The sequence below is a fragment of the Saccopteryx bilineata genome, chromosome 1 (genome assembly GCF_036850765.1).
Source record: "Saccopteryx bilineata isolate mSacBil1 chromosome 1, mSacBil1_pri_phased_curated, whole genome shotgun sequence".
Classification (NCBI taxonomy): domain Eukaryota; kingdom Metazoa; phylum Chordata; class Mammalia; order Chiroptera; family Emballonuridae; genus Saccopteryx; species Saccopteryx bilineata.
Window position 1 is genome coordinate 24023887 of NC_089490.1, and position 20257 is coordinate 24044143.

At 46.2% G+C, this 20257-nt stretch overlaps 2 protein-coding genes across 5 annotated transcripts in view; both read right to left on the minus strand.

Annotated features, from left to right (window-relative positions):
• Positions 1-2111, minus strand: part of LOC136318937 (platelet-activating factor acetylhydrolase-like) — a 33152-nt gene extending 31041 nt beyond the window's left edge. Inside the window, exon 1 of one of the 4 annotated variants that reach the window (XM_066252104.1) lies at positions 1972-2111. The gene's annotated coding sequence lies outside the window, so the exon portion shown is untranslated. Of the gene's footprint in view, positions 1-1489; positions 1664-1971 lie in introns of those variants that run through there. The other 3 variants (XM_066252095.1, XM_066252087.1, XM_066252112.1) reach the window with 3 other exon arrangements.
• Positions 1-20257, minus strand: part of LOC136318919 (platelet-activating factor acetylhydrolase-like) — a 102529-nt gene that overhangs the window by 32542 nt on the left and 49730 nt on the right. The window lies entirely within an intron of this gene.

Genomic DNA, 20257 nt, shown 5'->3' on the forward strand with positions numbered 1-20257 from the left:
CCGGCTCTCAGTTTGGCATTAATATCACGGCATTCTATGATGCTGTGTTCTACAGGTAGCTCTCAGTTAACGGTTCCCAACACTCTGAACAGAGCAGAACATTATCTTTAATGTATAACAAGTTATATTTACTAAACAAATAAGATAAAAATACATTAAAATTTATTATTAAAATTGTAGGAATGATGAACCGGGAATTCAAAGTAACACAATATTAGCAAATCATGTCACTAGCTTATTTGTTTTTACAAGATGGAGCTGTGCCACCCGGTTAGGTAGATGGGAAAACGAGCGAGAAACATCAGCTTCCCACTCTACCTCCAAAAATAGCTTCTGTCCACCTGCTGCTTCCACCCTGCACCAGACTGCTTCCAGTAAACCAGAGCTGGTCTCCTCTCCTCTCCTCTTCCGCCCCTTCATCCATTCCTCACACAGCACCCAGTGCTGCCTCTGAAAACACGAAACTACCTTGTCCCGCCTCTGCTTCTGGTTTTTATTGCACTTGAGGCCCAGAAGGCTAATTTCAGCCTAGGAGGCTGTGCATGACCTCACCTCCAGGTGTGTCTGACCTTTACAAACAAGCCCCTCTAGCCCTGGCTGGTTGGCTCAGTGGTAGAGCGTCGGCCTGGCGTGCAGAAGTCCCGGGTTCGATTCCCGGCCAGGGCACACAGGAGAAGCGCCCATCTGCTTCTCCACCCCTCCCCCTCTCCTTCCTCTCTGTCTCTCTCTTCCCCTCCCGCAGCCAAGGCTCCATTGGAGCAAAGATGGCCCAGGCGCTGGGGATGGCTCCTTGGCCTCTGCACCAGCCACTAGTGTGGCTCTGGTCGCAACAGAGCGACGCCCCGGAGGGGCAGAGCATCGCCCCCTGGTGGGCAGAGCGTCGCCCCCTGGTGGGCATGCCGGGTGGATCCCGGTCGGGCGCATGCGGGAGTCTGACTAGCTCTCCCTGTTTCCAGCTTCAGAAAAATACAAAAAAAAAAAAAAAAAGCCCCTCCAGCGGGTAGCACAGCGGGGATCGCACGGGGCAGGCGGGCAGGAAGGGGCGGGGAGGCTCTGGGATGGGAGGAGTAAGGAGCAGAGCGGAGGCATTGCTTCGTTTCTGCAGTTCTGGTCCTAACACAGCCACCCAGAACTGGGCTGATGCAGGAGCGAGACTCTCAAAAGGGAGCGTTTTGTCTGGTTTGTTTTGTCCCAGCAAGAGATCTATAGATAAGAAAAGTCCCGGGGTTCCGAGTTCCCCTCGCCCGATTCTCCCTCTCGGCACCGAATTCTTGGGGAGAGGTTCTGGAGAACTGGGTTTCAATTTCGTCCCGCTGAGCGCAAACACCCTAGCGCTGTCCCCGAGGGCGGCGGGGACCGAGAGCCCAGCGCAGGCCAGGGGGCGGGTACCATCCCAGCCACGCCGCCACCCCCACCCGAGCGCGCGGTCGCTCCAGGTCCCCCGCTCCAGCGCGGCGCCGGTCCAGCCTGAGCCCCGCCGGCCCCGCACCTGTCCCCTGGGTCCCTCCTCACCCGGCGCTGCGCTGAGCAGCTCTCACGAACCAGGGACTCTGAGCGCGATTCGAGGCGCCCGGACGCGACCCGAGCGTGTCAAACCCGACCGTCTTCTCACTGCCGGCTCTTGGGGATCTGCCAGCAGCTGTTACCTTGGCCCCGGGGCAGCGGGACAGCTCAGAAGTGCCTATGGCTTTGGCCTCGATCCGCCCCGCGCGGTCTTATCGCCTTCCTGTCACTCTCTTCCCCCGAAGGCAGGAGGACTCCCACAAGCCGAATCAGCTTAGCACGCGAAGGTCCTCCTTCCCCAGGCCTGGGGTCCCACAATCTGTACCTGCGGGTTACCTTATCCCGCCCTAGGATGGACCCAGACAGCGCCTGGGCCGGTGCTGTGCCCACTACTCCCTTCCATTTCTCAGACTCCATCTGATTCCTATCAGATCCGTTCCCTCTTTAATTCGCCCACATCAAGCCAACCTTGCTTGTTTCGCTGGATTCCCTCTGTTTGCATCTGTAGTCTGCCATACCCGGCGCATTCCGCATTTCAGTGTATTGTAGGGTGGACACCAATTCAAAAACTGTGCAGACTATGCTGTAGATTGGAAGGCCTGTCACCCTGTGGTTTCATTTCTCCGTGGAAATACAATGCAAGGCAACCAGGAAGAGCGAGCATGACTTGGGGGGAAATGGTGTATGAAGGGCTTATCTCATAGCTTATTTTATTCCAATTATTTGAGGGTTAACTGAAATTTCCTCCTTCATTTCCCAATACTTTCTCTTCAGTCCAAGTTCTCTTTTATTTAATTTATTGATTTTTAAAGAGGGGTGGGGGGAAGGCGGGGAGGGAGAGCGGGAAGCATCAACTCATAGTTGCTTCTTCTATGTGCCTTGACCTGGCAATTCAGGGGTTTTGAACTGGTGACCTCAGCATTCCAGGTCCACACTTTATGCACTGTGCCACCACAGGTCAGGTGGTCCACTATTCGTTCAAAGTTTCAATTAGAGACTCAAGGAATGTAGTTTGAAATTTATATCTGGTGTTATTAACGTTGGTATTTTTTTATTTTTATTTTTATTTTTATTTATTTTTTGTCCTGATAGTGTGCCTATTATTTTATATTAATTTTAATTTGGTGACATTGATAAATCAGGGTACATATGTTCAGAGAAAACATCTCCAGGTTATTTTGACATTTGATTATGTTGCATACCCATCACCCAAAGTCAAATTGTCTTCCACCACCTTCTATTTTTCTTTGTGCCCCTCCCCCCTTAACTATCACACTCTTGTCCATGTCTCTGAGTCTCATTTTTTGTCCCACTTATGTATGGAATCATATAGTTCTTAGTTTTTTTCTGATTTACTTATTTCACTCAGTATAATGTTATCAAGGTCCATCCATGTTGTTGTAAATGATTCCATGTCATCATTTCTTATGGCTGAGTAGTATTCCATAGTGTATATGTGCCACATCTTCTTTGTCCAGTCCTCTATTGAAGGGCTTTTTTGTTGTTTCCGTGTCTTGGCCACGGTGAACAATGCTGCAATAAACATGGAGCTGCATGTGTCTTTACGTACCAATGTTTCTGAGTTTTGGGGGTATATACCCAGTAGCGGGATTGCTGGGTCATATGGTAGTTCTATTTTTAATTTTTTGAGGAACCACCATACTTTCTTCCATAATGGTTGTACTACTTTATATTCCCACCAACAGTGGATGAGGGTTCCTTTTTCTCCACAGCCTCTCCAACACTTGCTATTACCTGTCTTGTTGATAAGTTAATCTAACAGATGTGAGGTGGTATCTCATTGTAGTTTTGATTTGCATTTTTCTAATAGTTAATGAAGATAAGCATCTTTTCATATATCTGTTGGCCATTTGTATTTCTTCCTGGGAGAAGTGTCTGTTCATGTCCTCTTCCCATTTTTTTATTGGATTGTTTGTTTATTGTTGAGTTTTATAAGTTCTTTGTATATTTTGGATATTAGACCCTTATCTGAGCTGTTGTTTGAAAATATCATCTCCCATTTAGTTAGCTGTCTGTTTGTTTTGTTGTCTGTTTCTCTTTCTGTGCAAAAGCTTCTTAGTTTGATGCAGTCTCATTTTTTGCCTTCACTTCCCTTGCCTTTGGAGTCAAATTCATAAAGTGCTCTTTATAACCAAGGTCCATGAGTTTAGTACCTATGTTTTCTTCTATGTAATTTACTGTTTCAGGTCTTATATTTAGGTCTTTGCTCCATTTTGAATTAATTTTAGTACAAGGGGACAAACTGTAGTCAGGTTGCATTCTTTTGCATGTGGATTTCCAGTTTTCTCAGAACCATTTGTTTAAGAGGCTTTTTTTTTCTCCATTGTATGTTGTTGCCCCCTTTATCAAAAATTATTATGTGGTTTTATTTCTGGGTTTTCTATTCTGTTTCATTGGCTGAGTGTCTATTTTTCTGCCAATACCATGCTGTTTTGATTCTCGTGGTTCTATAATATAATTTGAAGTCAGATATTGTAATGCCCCCAGCTTTGTACTTTTTCCTTAGGATTTCTTTGGCTATTTGCTGTTTTTTATAGTTCCATATAAATCTGATGACTTTTTTGTTCCATTTCTTTAAAAAATGCCATTAGAATTTTGATAGGAATTACATTAAATTTGTATATCGCTTTGGGTAATATAGTCATTTTGACTATATTTATTCTTCCTCTCCAGGAACAAGGAATATTTTTCCATTTCATTGTATCTTTTTAGATTTCACTTAACAATGCTTTGTAGTTTTCATTATATAGGTCCTTTACATTCTTTGTTATGTTTATTCCTAGGTATTTTTTTGTTTTTGCAACCATAACGGGGATTGTTGTTTTGACTTGTTTTTTGATGTTTTATTGTTGGCATATGGGAAGGCAATGGATTTTTGTATATTAATTTTGTATCCTGCGACCTTACTGTATTGGTTTATTGTTTCTAGTAGTCTCTCTGTGGAGTCTTTGGGGTTTTCAATGTATAGGATCATATCATCTGCAAAAAGTGAAACCTTTACTTCTTCTTTTCCAATATGAATATCTTTTATTTCTTTTTCTTGTCTGAGTGTTCTGGCTAGAACTTCCAGCACTACATTAAATAAGAGTGGAGAGAGTGAACAACCTTGTCTTGTTACTGATTTTAGGGGAAAAGTCCTCAGTTTTATGCCATTATAATGATGTTAGTTGATGGTTTAGCATAAATGGCCTAAATTATGTTGAGATATTTTCCTTCTATACCCATTTTGTTGAGTATTTTAAACATAAAATTATGTTGTATTTTATCAAATGCCTTTTCTGTAGCTATTGATAGGATCATGTGGTTTTTGTTCTTTGTTTTGTTGATATGGTGTATTATGTTAACCGTTTTACATATATTGAACCATCCTTGTGATTCTGGAATGAATCCCACTTGATCATGATGTATTATTATTATTATTTTTTTACAGAGGCAGAGATAGACAGGGACAGACAGACAGGAATGGAGAGAGATAAGAAGCATCAATCATCAGTTTCTCGTTGCGCGTTGCGACTTCTTAGTTGTTCATTGATTGCTTTCTCACATGTGCCTTGACGGCGGGCCTTCAGCAGACTGAGTAACCCCCTGCTGGAGCCAGCGACCTTGGGTCCAAGCTGGTGAGCTCTTTGCTCAAGCCAGATGAGCCCGCGCTCAAGCTGGCGACCTCGGGGTCTCGAACCTGGGTCCTTCCGCATCCCAGTCCCATGCTCTATCCACTGCGCCACCACCTGGTCAGGCTGATGTATTATTTTTTTAATGTGTTGTTATATTCAATTTGTTAGTATTTTATTTATTATTTTAGCATCTGTATTCATTAGAAATATTGGTCTGTAGTTTTCTTTTTTTGTGTTGTCCTTGACAAGTTTTGGTATGAGGGTTATGTTGGCCTCATAAAATGTGTTTGGAAGTATTGCTTCTTCTTCAATTTTTTGAAAGACTTTGAGTAGAATAGGAACCAAGTCTTCTTTGAATATTTGATAGAATTCACTAGTATAGCTGTCTGGCCCTCGACTTTTATTTTTGGGGAGGTTTTTGATAGTTGTTTCTATTTCCTCCCTGCTTATGGGTCTGTTTAGGCTTTCTGCTTCATCATGATTCAGTCTAGGAAGATTGTATTGTTCTAGGAATTTATCCATTCCTTCTAGATTGTTATATTTGGTGGCATATAGTTTTTCATAGTATTCTACAATAATTCTTTGTATATCTATGATATCTGTGGTGATTTCTTCTCTTTCATTTTGGATTTTGTTTATTTGAGTCCTTTCTCTTTTTTCCTTAGAGAGTCTTGCCAAGGGTTTGTCAATTTTGTTGATTTTTTCAAAGAACCAGCTGTTTGTTTTATTTTTTCTATTTTTTTCTGTTCTCTATTTTGTTTATTCCTGCTCTGATTTTTATTATTTTCTTTCTTCTGCTGGTTTTGGGTTGTCTTTGTTCTTCTTTTTCTAGTTCCTTAGGTGTGAAATTAAGTGGTTTACTTGGGCTCTCTCTTGTTTGTTCATGTAGGCCTGTAGTGATATGAACTTCCCTCTTATTACTGCTTTTGCTGCATCCCAGAGATTCTGATATGTTCTATTGTTATTTTCGTTTCTCTGTATGTAACTTTTGATCTCTGCTTTTATTTCTTCCTTGACCCACTAATTTTTAATAATATATTGATTAGTTTCCACATTTTTGTAGGTTTGTTTACCTCTGTTTTGCAGTTGAATTCTAGTTTCAAGGCTTTATGATCAGAGAATATGCTTGGTATAATCTCAATCTTTCTGAATTTGTTGATGTTATTTTTGTGGCCCAACATATGGTTAATTCTTAAGAATGTTCTGTGTACACTAGAGAAAAATGTATACTCTGGCACTATGGAATGTAGATGTCTATCATATTCAATTGTTCTAGTGTTTTGTTTAAGGCCAATATTTCTTTATTGAGTTTCTGTTGGGATGAATGATCTAGAGCCATCAGCAGTGTATTGAGGTCTCCAAGTATAATTGTATTTTTGTTGGTTTTTGTTTTTAGGTCACTCAGTAGTTGTCTTATATATTTTGGTGCTCCTTGGTTTGGTGCATCTATATTAAGAAGTGTTATGTCTTCTTGATTCAATGTCCCATTTATCATTATAAAATGACTGTTTTTTATCTCTGATTACCTTTGCTGTCTTGTAGTCAGCATTGTTAGATATGAATATTGCTACACCTACTTTTTTTTGGATGTTATTTGCTTGGAGTATTGTTTTCTAGCCTTTCACTTTGAATTTGTTTTTATCCTTGTAGCTTAGATGTGTTTCATGTAGGCAGCATACAGTTGGATTTTCTTTTTAAATCCATTCTGCTACTCTGTGCCTTTTTATTGGTGAGTTTAATCCATTTACATTTAGTGTAATTATTGATACTTGAGGGTTTCCTATTGGCATTTTATATATTGCTTTCTGTTAGTTTTGTATCTTGTTTGATTCTTCTCTTTTGTTTTTTTATCATTTGTTTTTGTTTGGTTGTAATCCATACTTCTTTCCTCTGTTACTTCTTTTTTCAAGTCATGTGCTTCTGTAGTGGTTTTTTTCAGGGGTGGTTACCATTAAGTAATGGAAAGGATACCTATCATATTTGTTGTAGTACATTATCTCATGAGTGCTTCTGCACTCCATCCTTCTTTGCTACTGTTAATCTTCATCCTCTCCCCTTTTTTGTTTTTGTTGTCACAGATTAAATTTGATTTTATTATGTTCTTGATGGAGACTTTACTTGTGGTTTTGTTTTGTTTTGGTCTTTGTATCTGGTTGGAAAACCTCCTTTAGTATTTCCTGAAGTGGGAGTTTTCTGGTGATAAATTCCCTCATCTTTTCTGTATCTGTGAATGTTTTTATTTCTCCTTCATATTTGAAGGATAGCTTTGATGAGTATAGTATTCTTGGCTGGAAGTTCCTCTCTTTCAGAAGTTTAAATATTGGGGTCCACTCTCTTGTAGCTTGTAGAGTTTCTGCTGAGAAATCTGATGATAATCTAATTGTCCTTCCTTTATATGTTGTATTCTTCTTTTTCCTGGCTGCCTTGAGAAGTTTTTCTTTGTCATTGTTTTGTGCCAATTTCATTATGATGTGCCTTAGAGTAGGTTTGTTAGGGTTAAGATAACTTGGTGTTCTGTTTGCTTCTTGAATTTGAGGCTTTGGTTCTTTCCACAGGCTTGGGAAGTTCTCGTCTATTATTTGTTTGAATATGCTCTCCATTTCGTTTTCTCTCTCTTCTCCTTCTGATATACCTATTATTCTTATGTTGCTCTTCTTGATGGAGTCAGATAATTCCTGTAGGCTTTCTCATTCTTTTAAATTCATGAGTCTCTCTCCTCTTCTCTTTGTTGTGCCTCTAGTTGCCTGTCTTCTATGTCACTAATTCTCTCCTCTATCTGGCCTGTTTTATTAGCTAAGCTTGTTACCTTGTTTTTCAGTTCATGAATTGAAGTTGTTGTTGTTGTTTTTTTTTTATCTCTGTTGGATTCGTTTTCATAGTTTCAATTTCCTTGGTGATATATTCTTTCTGTTTGTTGAATTTTTTTTTGAGCTCCCTAAATTGCCTTTCTATGCTTTCTTGTATATCCCTGAGTATTTTTAGGATTTCTGTTTTAAATTCTCTGTAATTTAACTCCAAGGTTTCCAAGCTATTGAAATTTTTTTCTATAGATTTTTTTCTCACTTATCTGTGCTACATCTCTGTCTTTTGTATCCATAATATTTGATTTATCTTCCCTTAATGGCATTTAAGGTTGTTTTTGTTACTATCACTAATAAGAATTGATAAAGAGTAAAATAAAAAATTAAAAAATAATTTTTTGAGAAAATACAGTGAAAAACTGAATACTATATTATGCTAAATGGAACAAAAACTCCATAGAACAGAGAGCCTGAGTTGGGGAGAAGTGACAAAGAGGCAAAAAATGAGGTAAGGACACACAAAATGCTACTAGGATAAAATTTGAATCAAGAATAAAATAATTTGTTTGTAAATTATGGTCAAATGAGAGATATAGTGAAAGAGAAAAGAAGAAAAAATACTGTAAAAAATAAAAATTCTATTGTATTAAGTGGAACAAAAACTACATAGAATGGAGAGCTGAAGTTGGTTGGAATGCTAATGAGATTAAAAGCATAGTAAAAAGCACACAAAATGCCACAAAGAAAAAAAAAATTGAATCCAAAATAAAATAATTTGTTTGTGAGTGAGGATCAAATAGAGGAAAAGTGAAAGAGACTAGAAGAAACCAAAAGAGGGGAGAAGTAAAAAATAAAAGGAGAGAGTTAAGGTTTTCAGAATATAACTCTCATAGAAAAAAAAAAGAATGGAAAATGTAACACCTATGGGTAATGAAGTTCAAAATGCAAGGAAAAGAAAAACCCAGAAAGAGGATAAAAAGACCAAGGTGGAAGAAAAAGAAGATAAAAAATGAAAGAAAAAAAGATTGGAGAAATTTACAAAGACTGTGGATCTTTCCTGATTTTGAGAGGTTATCTTCTTCCCTTTTCTTTCTCTCTTTTTTTGGCCAGTGGTACTGTACCCCAGGTTCTGCCCCTGTGGCAATCTTAGGTAGAGATTTGCAGTTGATGTGTTGCTATGACGATAACATAAACTAGGCCTCAGTCCCGTTGGTAGTCAGGGCTTGTTAGCATTTGCAGGTTCCAACAATGAAAGAGTCCATTTTCCTGGAGCCTGTCCTCCAGTCTCTACTTGCTGAACCAGCAGCTTGGGGACCCAGCTGTGGAGTTGCCCCTGCCACTGCCTGGAGAGCAAGAGTCTCTAAGAACTGCCAAATCCTCCCTCCATCCCCACTCAGTGCAGGGTTCTGGGTAAGGCTTTACCAGCCAGAGTCGCCAGCGTAATCAGGCAAGCTGAAAGTCAGTTGCTCCTTAGGTGTCTTTCTATGAGCCTCCAGGCATGTCTAGTATGCCATAGCACTCCATGGGACCACTCTCTCCAGTTTTTTTGCACTTTGAAACCTGTAAAGGCTGGCAGGAGAATGCCCCAGTCACTGCCTGCAGAACAAGAGGTCTTAAAAGCTGCCAAATCCCTCCTCCAGGTCCTTTTAAAGCACAGCCCTGGGTATGAAAGCTCTGCTGACCAGAGCCACCAGCTTAAGCAGGCAGGGGGGTGAGCTGACTTCTGGTCAGGCTCCTTTCTAAGGTTCCATGGGTGTGTCTGATTAAATTTGCCTTAGCCCTCTGTGGGACAGCTCTCCACAGGCTTTTCCCTTGTTAGGAAGGGCTACAGCCTAGCCTGTCCAACCTCTGCAGTATTCTCTGAGGTTTGTTCCATAGAAATGTGTTTTTTACCCTGTACTGGCTGGCAGGAAGTTGCCCAAGCCACTGCCTACAGAGCAAGAGGCCCTAAAAACTATCAAGTCTCTCCTCCAGGTTCTCTTATATCACAGACTTGGGAAAGAAGACCTTGTCAGCCAGAGCCGCTGCCAGCATAAGCTAGCCGGGCAGTGAGCAGACTGCGGGTTAGGCTCCTTTCAACTATCCAAACTGCGGGTCTGCTCTCTAGAGGCTGTCTGCAACCTGCCTGCGAGCCCTTCCTCCCAGCACTTCTTATTTTTCTTCCCCAGGAATGTGCTTTGTTAGCTTCTATGGCTGGTGGAGGTGCCCTGCTGGCCTAGAGAGGTCCGGGCGCAGGGAAGCCATTTCGCGCACTCCCCACGCGCTGTTATTCCGGGAACAGGATTACACAGAGACTCTGGTCACAGCCCATGCAGAAGGCCACTGCTGACAGTCTCCGACCCAGCCCCTCCATCCAGAATCATGCAAACCCACACCCAATGCTCCAGGAGGAACCACTTATACACCGTCTGTGCTTGTGGAACGGGAAACCAGTAGTAAACAAAGCACAGGCAAGCCACTTGCCCACCTCGGCCGGGGTTTGCTGTGGTGTTAGCTCCTCATGGGCTGAGCCGTGGGATCACTGTCTCCTCAACTTGAACGTCTCTGCTCCAGCCAGCTTACTGTCTCCGCTCTAGCCCACCCTTCCTCTCAGTACCAAGTGAAAGCAGACCTTTCTCAGGTCAGTGCAGAAAGCGGAATACTCCATTCTCCATCCTATTTCCTTCAGATTGGTTTATACAGTGCGTCCATAAAGTCATGGTGCACTTTTGACCTGTCACAGGAAAGCAGCAAAAGACAATAGAAATGTGAAATTTGCACCAAATAAAAGGAAACTCTCCCAGTTTCATACCTATTCAGTGCAGTTCGATGTGGGCTCATGCACAGATTTTTTAGGGCTCCTTAGGTAGCTATCCCGTATAGCCTCTACAGACTCGTCATTGACTGATGGCTTACCAGAACAGGGTTTCTCCACCAAACTGCCGGTTTCTTTCAACTGCTTATCCCACCAAGTAATGTTATTCCTATGTGGTGGTGCTTCGTTATGAATGCGCCGATATTCACGTTGCACATTGGTCACGGATTTGAATTTAGCAAGCCACAGAACACACTGAACTTTCCTCTGTACCATACACATCGCGACTGGCATGGCCGTGGGCTGCTCTGCTGTATACACGGTGTTACATCATCATCTGCTCATGTGCACATGCTGCCACATCATCCTACAGAAACTGGGAGGGTTTTCCTTTTATTTGGTGCAGATTTCACATTTCTATCGTCTTCTGTTGCTTTCCTGTGACCGGTCAAAAGTGCACCACGACTGTACGGACACACTGTATATTCAGCCACCTTTTTGCCCAATCATACCTCTGTTTGGTGTATGCGTATTTCAGATGCTCTTGGGATTGCTTTTCTGTCTCTAGTTGTTGGATTTGTTAAAATATCAGGGAGAGGTATCGGGAGCCCCCCTCACAGCGCCACTTCTCTGAAGTCACTCATGTTTGTATTTTTTAAATTGTAATTTTTGAGGGATTTTTGTGGACAGGAAATGGAACTGTAAATAAAATTGATTTTATTTTTATTCTGAGGACTCAACAGGAAGAAGGCATGGGTAATAGCTCTTTTCACCCACTTATCAATTAATGCTTTTGAGGAGCCCTGAGGAGCCACTGAGCTACTTCACCCGCAGGTGTTGTAAGGTACCAAAAACTACAGAATTAATATTAATATTTTAAGAGGCTTGAAGAACATTTTATTAATTTGGGTTAAGGTGTGCAGAGAAATTGTGAGAGTAGTCTCTGTACTGTGTGATTGGCATAACCAGGATGGCCCCTGGCATAGTATTGTAAATGCAAAGGGGAGGAAAACATGGATCTCCAGACATTCCACCACCCCTGTGGGGAAAGGGGTGAATGGCTAGGCAGGTGCAGGGAGAGAAAAGCCAAAATAAACCTTTTCTTATAGCAATGAGCCATTTGCGAGTATTTGTCCCCATGGAAACTACCTCTCCTATGTAAATGCATGTGGTTAATACGTGTGACTCTGGACAGAGAGATAGCGGATGAACACTAGAAAATATAGGAATGCCTTTTAATATGTAGAGACATCTTTCTACCATTGTGTTGATTTGTAAATTTTGTTTTCTCCAAAATGATGTATGGCGTGCAAATTGAACATGGTCCTATCATGTTAAAGGACCTATGACTATAACCAATAGTGGTAAAGGGCTCCTAATTACAATTTTTGCTTCTGTACTTCCCACTTACAAAACTATAAAAACTAGGTAAAACAAAGGGCCAGCGTGCTCTCCCTCAGATTTCTGTCGGAGTTGCTGCCGTTTGGCCAAGCTAGACAATAAAGCTTTTGATGTGTAATCGATTGACCTTGTTCATGTCTTCAATGTTTTGGGTCCCCCCCCCCCGGATTGGGCTTAACATCTTGGGGGCTCATCCAGGATCGAGGGACTGCCGTCGGTCTGCACACCGGAGCTTTCTTGTTCAAACCCGGGTAAGTAGAACAAGGCCGCGACTGTTTGCCACGTGAACCCTGGCTGACAAGCCAGGAAGGGGCCGGTGGCCATCTCCCCTCGGATGCGAGGTTAGGAGATTTGGGAGGGCATCCCGCTTTTAGGGAACCCCGTTTGAGTTTAGATATTCCGAGCTCAAGGGAAGTGTGGCGCTTATTTGTCTATCTGTTTTTGCTGTTTTTCTATCTGTTTTTGTCACTGCATTCGTCTTGGTTCTATTATCCCCACAGCCAGACATGGGTGGCAGAAGCAGCAAAGGTCCACAGTGCCCCCTTGAATGTATGATTTCTCATTTTAAACTGGCTTATGTTTCACAGGAGGATGTGTACGGGGAGAAATTCTCCAAGGGTCGCCTTCGCACATTGTGTGAACACGAATGGCCCACATTTGGGGTAAGCTGGCCCACCGAGGGGTCGTTTGATTCAGTCCTGGCCCGGAGGGTATGGTCAGTAATAACAGGCAGGCCCGGGCATCCGGACCAATTCCCCTACATTGATGTTTGGGGCGCTCTCTGTGCGCAACCCCCTCCGTGGATGCAGAAATGCTCCCTGAAAGGAAGTAGTAGGCTGTTAGTAACTAGAGTGGCCAGGCCCAGAGAAGAACCCAGGCCGGCAGTCCTGCCGAGCGCACCAGAAGATGAGCTCCTTTTGCAGCCCCCTCCATATCGGGAGCCTCCACCACAGGAAGAAACCCCAAATCCCCCAAATGAGCCGGAGAGGGAACCTCCCCTGAGGAGAACAGGGAGCCTCGTCCCGAGCCCCTCCTTTCCCCTGCGCACACTAGGCAGGGCACCCCTTATCAAGGGGAGGACAGGGACAGTGAGGCAAGCCCTGCCAGGAGGCAGGAGTCCACCCTCCTGCCCCTCAGAGAGGCCCCCAGGGGTGCTTTCGTGTATGTGCCTTTCACCACTTCTGACCTGTACAACTGGAAGCACCAAAACCCTTCTTTTGACGAGAAACGCCAAGCATTAACTGCCCTTCTTGCGTCTATTTTTCACACACATAGACCAACATGGGACGATTGCCAGCAGTTGTTGCAGGTCCTGTTCACAGCGGAGCAGCGGGAGCGTATCCGTGCCGAAGCAAGACGCGCTTTCCTGGCGGGCCAGGAAGCCCCAGATACCCCGGCGGGGCGGGCAGCCCTAGAAGCGGCACTCCCCACTGAGAGACCTAACTGGGACCCTAACGACAGAGGAGGTAGGGATGCGCTCACAACTTACCGCCAGTATCTCCTGGTTCGGAGCCGGCGGCAGCTCGCAAACCCACAAACTACCAGAGTAAGTGAAGTAAGGCAGGGACCGCAGGAATCCCCTGCCGCATTCTTAGAGCGGCTGCTAGAGGCATACCGCACCTGAACTCCCATTGATCCCGATGCGGAACCCAATAGGCATGCGATTAACCTAGCATTTGTTACCCAGTCGGCCCCAGACATTAGAAAAAAGTTACAGAAATTAGAGGGATTTGATGGGGAAACTAGGGAAAAATTAGTAAGCATAGCCACTCGGGTGTATAACAATAGGGACACTGAAGCAATAAAAGCAGTGAAAGAGAGAAGCCGGTCCCTAGTGATGGCCCTACAAGAACAAGGGATTGTAACAAAGCAGGGCAGCAGAAAGCAGCGTAGCCGCTGGAAAATGCATAGCCACCGAGAGCCCCTAGGAAAGGATCAATGTGCCTACTGCCGCGAGCACGGCCACTTCAAGCGGGATTGCCCCAAGTTGAAAGGGCAGCCAGGGACAAAAACCCAAAGCCCTTCTGTTTGCGGAAGAGGACCGACGGGGCCGGGGCTCAATTCCGCTAAACCCCTTGAGCCCATGGTCACAGTCCAAGTAGGGGGAAAACCCGTATCCTTCCTTGTGGACACGGGGGCGGAACACTCTGTCCTGAAAGAACCCCTGGGGCCCCTCTCCAAGAACACAATCTCCGGGCAAGGGGCTACAGGGAAAGCCGAAAGATATCCCTGGACCACGGCCCGGACGGTGGACCTGGGACGAGGGTTAGTCACTCATTTATTCATAGTAATGCCCAACTGCCCCTACCCCCTGATGGGACGAGACCTACTGTGGAAAGTGAGTGCCTCCATCACGTTCCAAGGGGGTACAGGAGCCATCGCTTTCAACAAACTGGAGACAATTGCATTCACCCTGCTGCTGGTGGAGGAGCACCGCCTGAATGAACCGGTAACGGGACCTCAGGCAGACGGGCAGTGGAGGACTCAATTCCCCAAAGTGTGGGCGGACGATAACCTGCCTGGGCTAGCGAACCACCACCCGCCCGTCATCGTGGCTCTAAAAACCCAGGCGGTACCGGTGCGAGTACACCAATACCCGATTAGGCCTGAGGCCAGGCGGGGGATAGCCGTCCATATCCGCCGACTGAAAGGGGTGAGGATTTTAACTGAATGCCAATCCACCTGGAATGCTCCGCTGCTGCCGGTTCGTAAAGGGGACACAAATGACTACAGGCCAGTCCAGGATCTTAGGGAAGTAAATGCCCGGACAGAAACTATCCACCCGGTGGTGCCAAACCCGTACACCCTCCTGGGACAGTTGTCACCCGTTTTAGCGTGGTTCTTGGTCCTAGATTTAAAGGATGCTTTCTTCACCATAGCCCTGGCTCCGCAGAGCCGGGCCCTGTTCGCCTTTGACTGGGCAGATCCTGACACGGGTGACTCCGATCAATTAACATGGACCTGATTGCCCCAAGGGTTCAAGAATTCTTCGACTTTGTTTGGAGAGGCACTGGTGAGAGACTTGGTCCCGGTCCGGGTGGCACACCCTAAAGCAATTGTCCTCCAGTATGTGGATGGCCTGCTGATAGCACCAAGCCTAGAGGAATGCACGGTGGCTACAGAGGGGCTACCGCAGGCCCTACAGGACCGGGGATATAGGGTCTCTTGGAAAAAGCCCAGATTTGCCAGAAAACTGTCCGATATTTAGGATAGGTAATCAGCCAAGGGACGCGGGCGTTAGCTGAGTCAAGGACTCGAGTCATCCAGGCCCTCCAGGTCCCTGTGAGCAAGCGACAGCTTCGGGAATTCCTGGGCGCAGTGGGGTACTGCAGAATCTGGATTCTTGGTTTTGCTCACATAGCAAAACCTCTGTACGAAGCCACGAAAGGGGATGGGCCTCTCCGGTGGACCCCGGAGTGTGCCCAGGCTTTTAAGGATCTGAAAACGGCTCTGGTTAGTACCCCCCCCCCACTTTGTCTCTGCCTAACTTAGAAAAGCCTTGCAATCTTTATGTGACTGAAAAAGGAGGGCCCGCTGTTGGCATGCTTACCCCAAAGCTAGGACCCTGGAGGCATCCGTAGCCTACCTCTCAAAAATGCTCGACCCTGTCGCAAGAGGTTGGCCAACCTGCTTGCAGCATCTAGTGGCGGCGGCAGCCCTGGCGCGAGAGGCGGACAAGTTAACCTTAGGGAAGAGCCTTACAATCATCACTTCCCATTCGCTGGCACCAATTCTCACCCAGGCGTCAGGGAAATGGCTCTCGAATTCCCGTCTCATTCATTATCAGGGCTTGCTCCTAGAAATGCCCCGGATCACCTTCGAGACTGTAGGAGGACTGAATCCAGCTACGTTGCTGCCAGAAGGAACAGTGAACCAACCAGAACATGACTGCATAGAGGTATGAACGGGGCACAGGGAACCAGAGAGGACCTTAAAGATGAGGCTATCCCTGGGGGAAAGGACATTTATATGGATGGCAGCAGCTTTGTCTGGGAGGGCCATCGACTGGCAGGAGTGGCTGTGGTCTCAGGAGATGGGACAATCCTCTGGAGCTCAGCCCTACCTCAGGGTACCTCAGCCCAGAAGGCAGAATTAATTTCCCTGACCAAGGCCTTAGAACTATCATGAGGCAAGGTAGCCAACATCTACATGGACAGCCGATATGCCTTCGCCACAGCCCATGTCCATGGACAAATTTACCAGAACAGAGGGCTTCTCACCTCAGCAGGAAATCAAGAATAAAGAGGAAATCCTCAGCCTGTTAGAAGCCCTCTGGTTCCCAAAGTGAGTGGCAATCATCCATTGCCCTGGGCATCGCAAAGGGGACTACCCTCAAACTCGCGGAAACAGGTATGCAGACTCCGCCACCAGGGAGGTCACCGCTCAAATTCTCCCCCTCGCCGTAGAACCCACCATCCAGGAAAAGCCAGCTTACTCCAAAGAAGAACAAGAGACATACCAACGAGAGGGTTGGACTTTCTCAAGCGGATGGTGGAAGAACTCCCAAGGTAAGGTAGCCTTACCACAGCCCCTAGGTGCAAAGCTTCTCGAGGAAATCCACAGAGCAACGCACCTAAGTGGAAAGAAGCTGCAAACCCTGGTGTCACCCTGGTTCCAGATTCCACATGTACGCAGACTGGCCGAACAAGTTGCTCGCCAATGTCAGGCCTGCCTATAGGTCAATGCTGGCAGAGACCCTGGGACGTCTGGAATCAGGTATCGGGGAACAACCCCGGGGGAACACTGGGAAGTGGACTTTATTGAGATGAAGCCCAGCAAATACGGGTACCGCTACCTACTAGTGCTTGTAGACACTTTTACAGGATGGCCAGAAGCCTACCCAACTCGGAGAGAGAATGCATCCACAGTAGCAAAGGCAGTAGCAAAGGCACTGCTACAGGAAATAATCTCCAGATTTGGCCTTCCCTTTTTCCTGGGGTCCGACAATGGCCCAGCCTTCACGGCCAAAATATCAAAAGTCTTTGCTAAGGTGTTAGGAATAGATTGGAAATTACACTGTGCATATAGGCCTCAGAGTTCAGGACAGGTAGAGAGTTGTAATAGGACCATAAAGGAAATGGTCACAAAAATTCATCTGGAGACTGGCTTAGGTTGGGTGGAAGTGCTTCCCTACGCCCTCCTGAGGGCTCGGTGCACCCTGGGGACACATGGGTTTTCTCCTTACCAAATCCTCTTTGGCAGGGACCCCTCCAATTGTCCCTCATATAGGCCTAGAGCTAACTCCAGCACTCACTAAATCACAACTTATTTCTCACTTGAAGGCCTTTGAAGAAGCCCTACAGGAAATCCATGACAAGGTGAGGCGAGCCTGCCCCCTAGGGGCCGCCTCCCGGAGCCTTTGTAATCCCGGGGATCTTGTCCTCATCCGCAGGTATACAGCTTCGAGCCTTGAACCTCGGTGGAAGGGCCCATTCCCGGTGGTTCTCAGTGCCCCCACGGCTGTAAAGGTTGCTGGCCACGCAGCGTGGATTCATCGAGCTCACATCAAGTCAGTTCCTGATCAAACTGACACAGCTAAATGGAGGGCTCAATCAGACCCCCAAAATCCACTCAAGGTCAGATTTATTCGTGTCGCACCTACCACATCTGGGTCCTAGCCCTGCTGGTAGCAACAATGACAGGGAGCCCTCATCTCCCCGTCAGACGAGTATGGGAACTAGTAAATCCGGGTACTAACCAGGTTGTGAGCTCCATCACCAAGGTGGCTCCAACTGGCCCACTTTTGGTTTTGACTTTTGTTCTCTAGAAGGGGGCAGAATCAGCGAGAAGTTCCAATTTGTTGACTGTGTTGTTGGCTGGAGCTGTACACCTAACACTTGTGGGCAGGAGAGGCTACAGTGCCACTCCTTCTACATTTGCCCTGGGTATGGGTCCCCCTTCCGCAAGCTAGCCTGCGGAGGACCCGAGCAGTATTACTGTTATACTCCCAAATGCGCCACAATTGAGACTACCCCCTCCTCCACCATAATTCATCAACTCGCTGCATAATGATCTGTCGGGGAGCCACCAACTCTGACTGTAAGAACGGCTGCAATCCCTTACTCTTAGCATTTCTACAGAGGGGCAACAACTCTCATGGGCCACACCAAAAACATGGGGTCTCTGAGTATGGCCTGAGAACACGTGGAGAACCACGGGTAGGAAAGGGCATCATTACGGATTCACCTCTAGCATCCCTATGACAGAAACGCCTTATGCGCCCCCTATAGCAATTGGACCGAACTCTGGCTTGTACCCAGTGCAGCCAAAGTCCCACCCGAAAATAGGAACTCAACCTATTACAGGGCCATCAGCGGGGCCAAAAACAGCAATCCTTCCTTCCCCAGGACCCCTAGCTCCCCTGTCCATTACCCACCTGGCATATGAGGCTCTTAATAACTCCCTGCCGAATCTCACCAGTGACTGTTGGCTATGCCTGTCTAGCAGCCCCCATACTATGAAGGGGTAGGCCTCAATGCCTCCATCAGTACCAGCTCCGTTGCAGACGGCTGCCAAGGGAACCCTGCCCGCCTCACCCTGCCTTTAGTCCGGGGACAGGGTACTTGAATCGGCTCTGAAACTGCCAAATTCTTGGAGACTTTTTGCCCCAGCCGGCACCCCCTCCAGGAAGGTAACTCAACCTACTCTCTAGCCCCTACAGGGGCCTGGTGGGCCTGCCCGTAGGGTTTAATCTCCTGCTTGAACCCCCTCATCCTCAGAATCTTGAAGGAGGCTTGTGTTCTGGTCCATATCTTTCCCCGAGTAACCTACCTATCAGAGGAGGACCTAGAGGCTCTCTATGACCAGCCACACTCTGACTCCCCTCACCGAAGAAAAAGGGCTATAGGCCCCGCAGCGGTAGCTTTGGCCAGCCTGTTAGGGGCCGCCTTACCAGGAACAGGTATCTCCGCCCTAGTTGTCCAGGACTCCGGTTTCAAGGCTCTTCAGGAACTCATGGACCAGGACATCGCCGCCCTTGAGAGCTCAATCCGAGTTCTCGAGACATCCTTGGGCTCCCTGGCAGAAGTTGCACTGCAGAACCGAAGGGGACTCGACCTGCTGTTCCTGCCCAGGGAGGACTGTGTGCAGCTCTCCAGGAGCAACGCTGTTTCTTCGCCAACCATTCCGGAGTCATCGCCAATCTCTGGACCTCCTCAGAGACCGCCTGCAGAAACGCCATTCGGACAGAGAAGCACATGGACTCTGTGTCCCCAGGTTTACCTGGCCCTCATGGGCCACTACATTGCTCTCCTCCCTTGCAGGTCCCATTCTGGTGCTCCTTGCCGTGCTCCTGATCGGCCCCTGTGTTCTACGCACGGTGGCCACCCTGGTCAAACACCAGCTAGGAGCCACCAACCTCCTGGTCCTTCGACCCACGCTTCAGCCCACCTACCAGCCTCTCCCTTTGGTAGATACCGCGTCTTATCCTCCCATTCAGAGGGGGGAATGAGGAGCTCTGAGGAGCCGCTGCACCACTTCACCCACAGGTGTTGTAAGGTACCAAAAACTACAGAATTAATATTAATATTTTAAGAGGCTTGAAGGACATTTATTAATTTGGGTTAAGGTGTGCAGAGAAATTGTGAGAGTAGTCTCTGTACTGTGTGATTGGCATAACCAGGATGGCCCTTGGCATAGTATTGTAAATACAAAGGGAAGGAAAACATGGATTCCCAGACATTCCACCACACCTGTGGGGAAAGGGGTGAATGGCTAGCCAGGTACAGGAAGAGAAAAGCCAAAATAAACCTTTTCTTATAGCAATGAGCCATTTGCGGGCATTTGTCCCCACGGAAACTACCTCTCCTATGTAAATGCATGTGGTTAACATGTGTGATTCTGGACAGAGAGATGGCAGATAAACACTAGAAAATAGAGGAATGCCTTTTAATATGTAAAGAGACATCTTTCTACCATTGTGTTGATTTGTAAATTTTGTTTTCTCCAAAATGATGTATGGCGTGCAAATTGAAATGGTCCTATCATGTTAAAGGACATATGACTATAACCAATAGTGGTAAAGGGCTCCTAATTACAATTTTTGCTTCTGTACTTCCCATTTACAAAACTATAAAAACTAGGTAAAACAAAAGGACAGCGCACTCTCCCTCAGATTTCTGTCG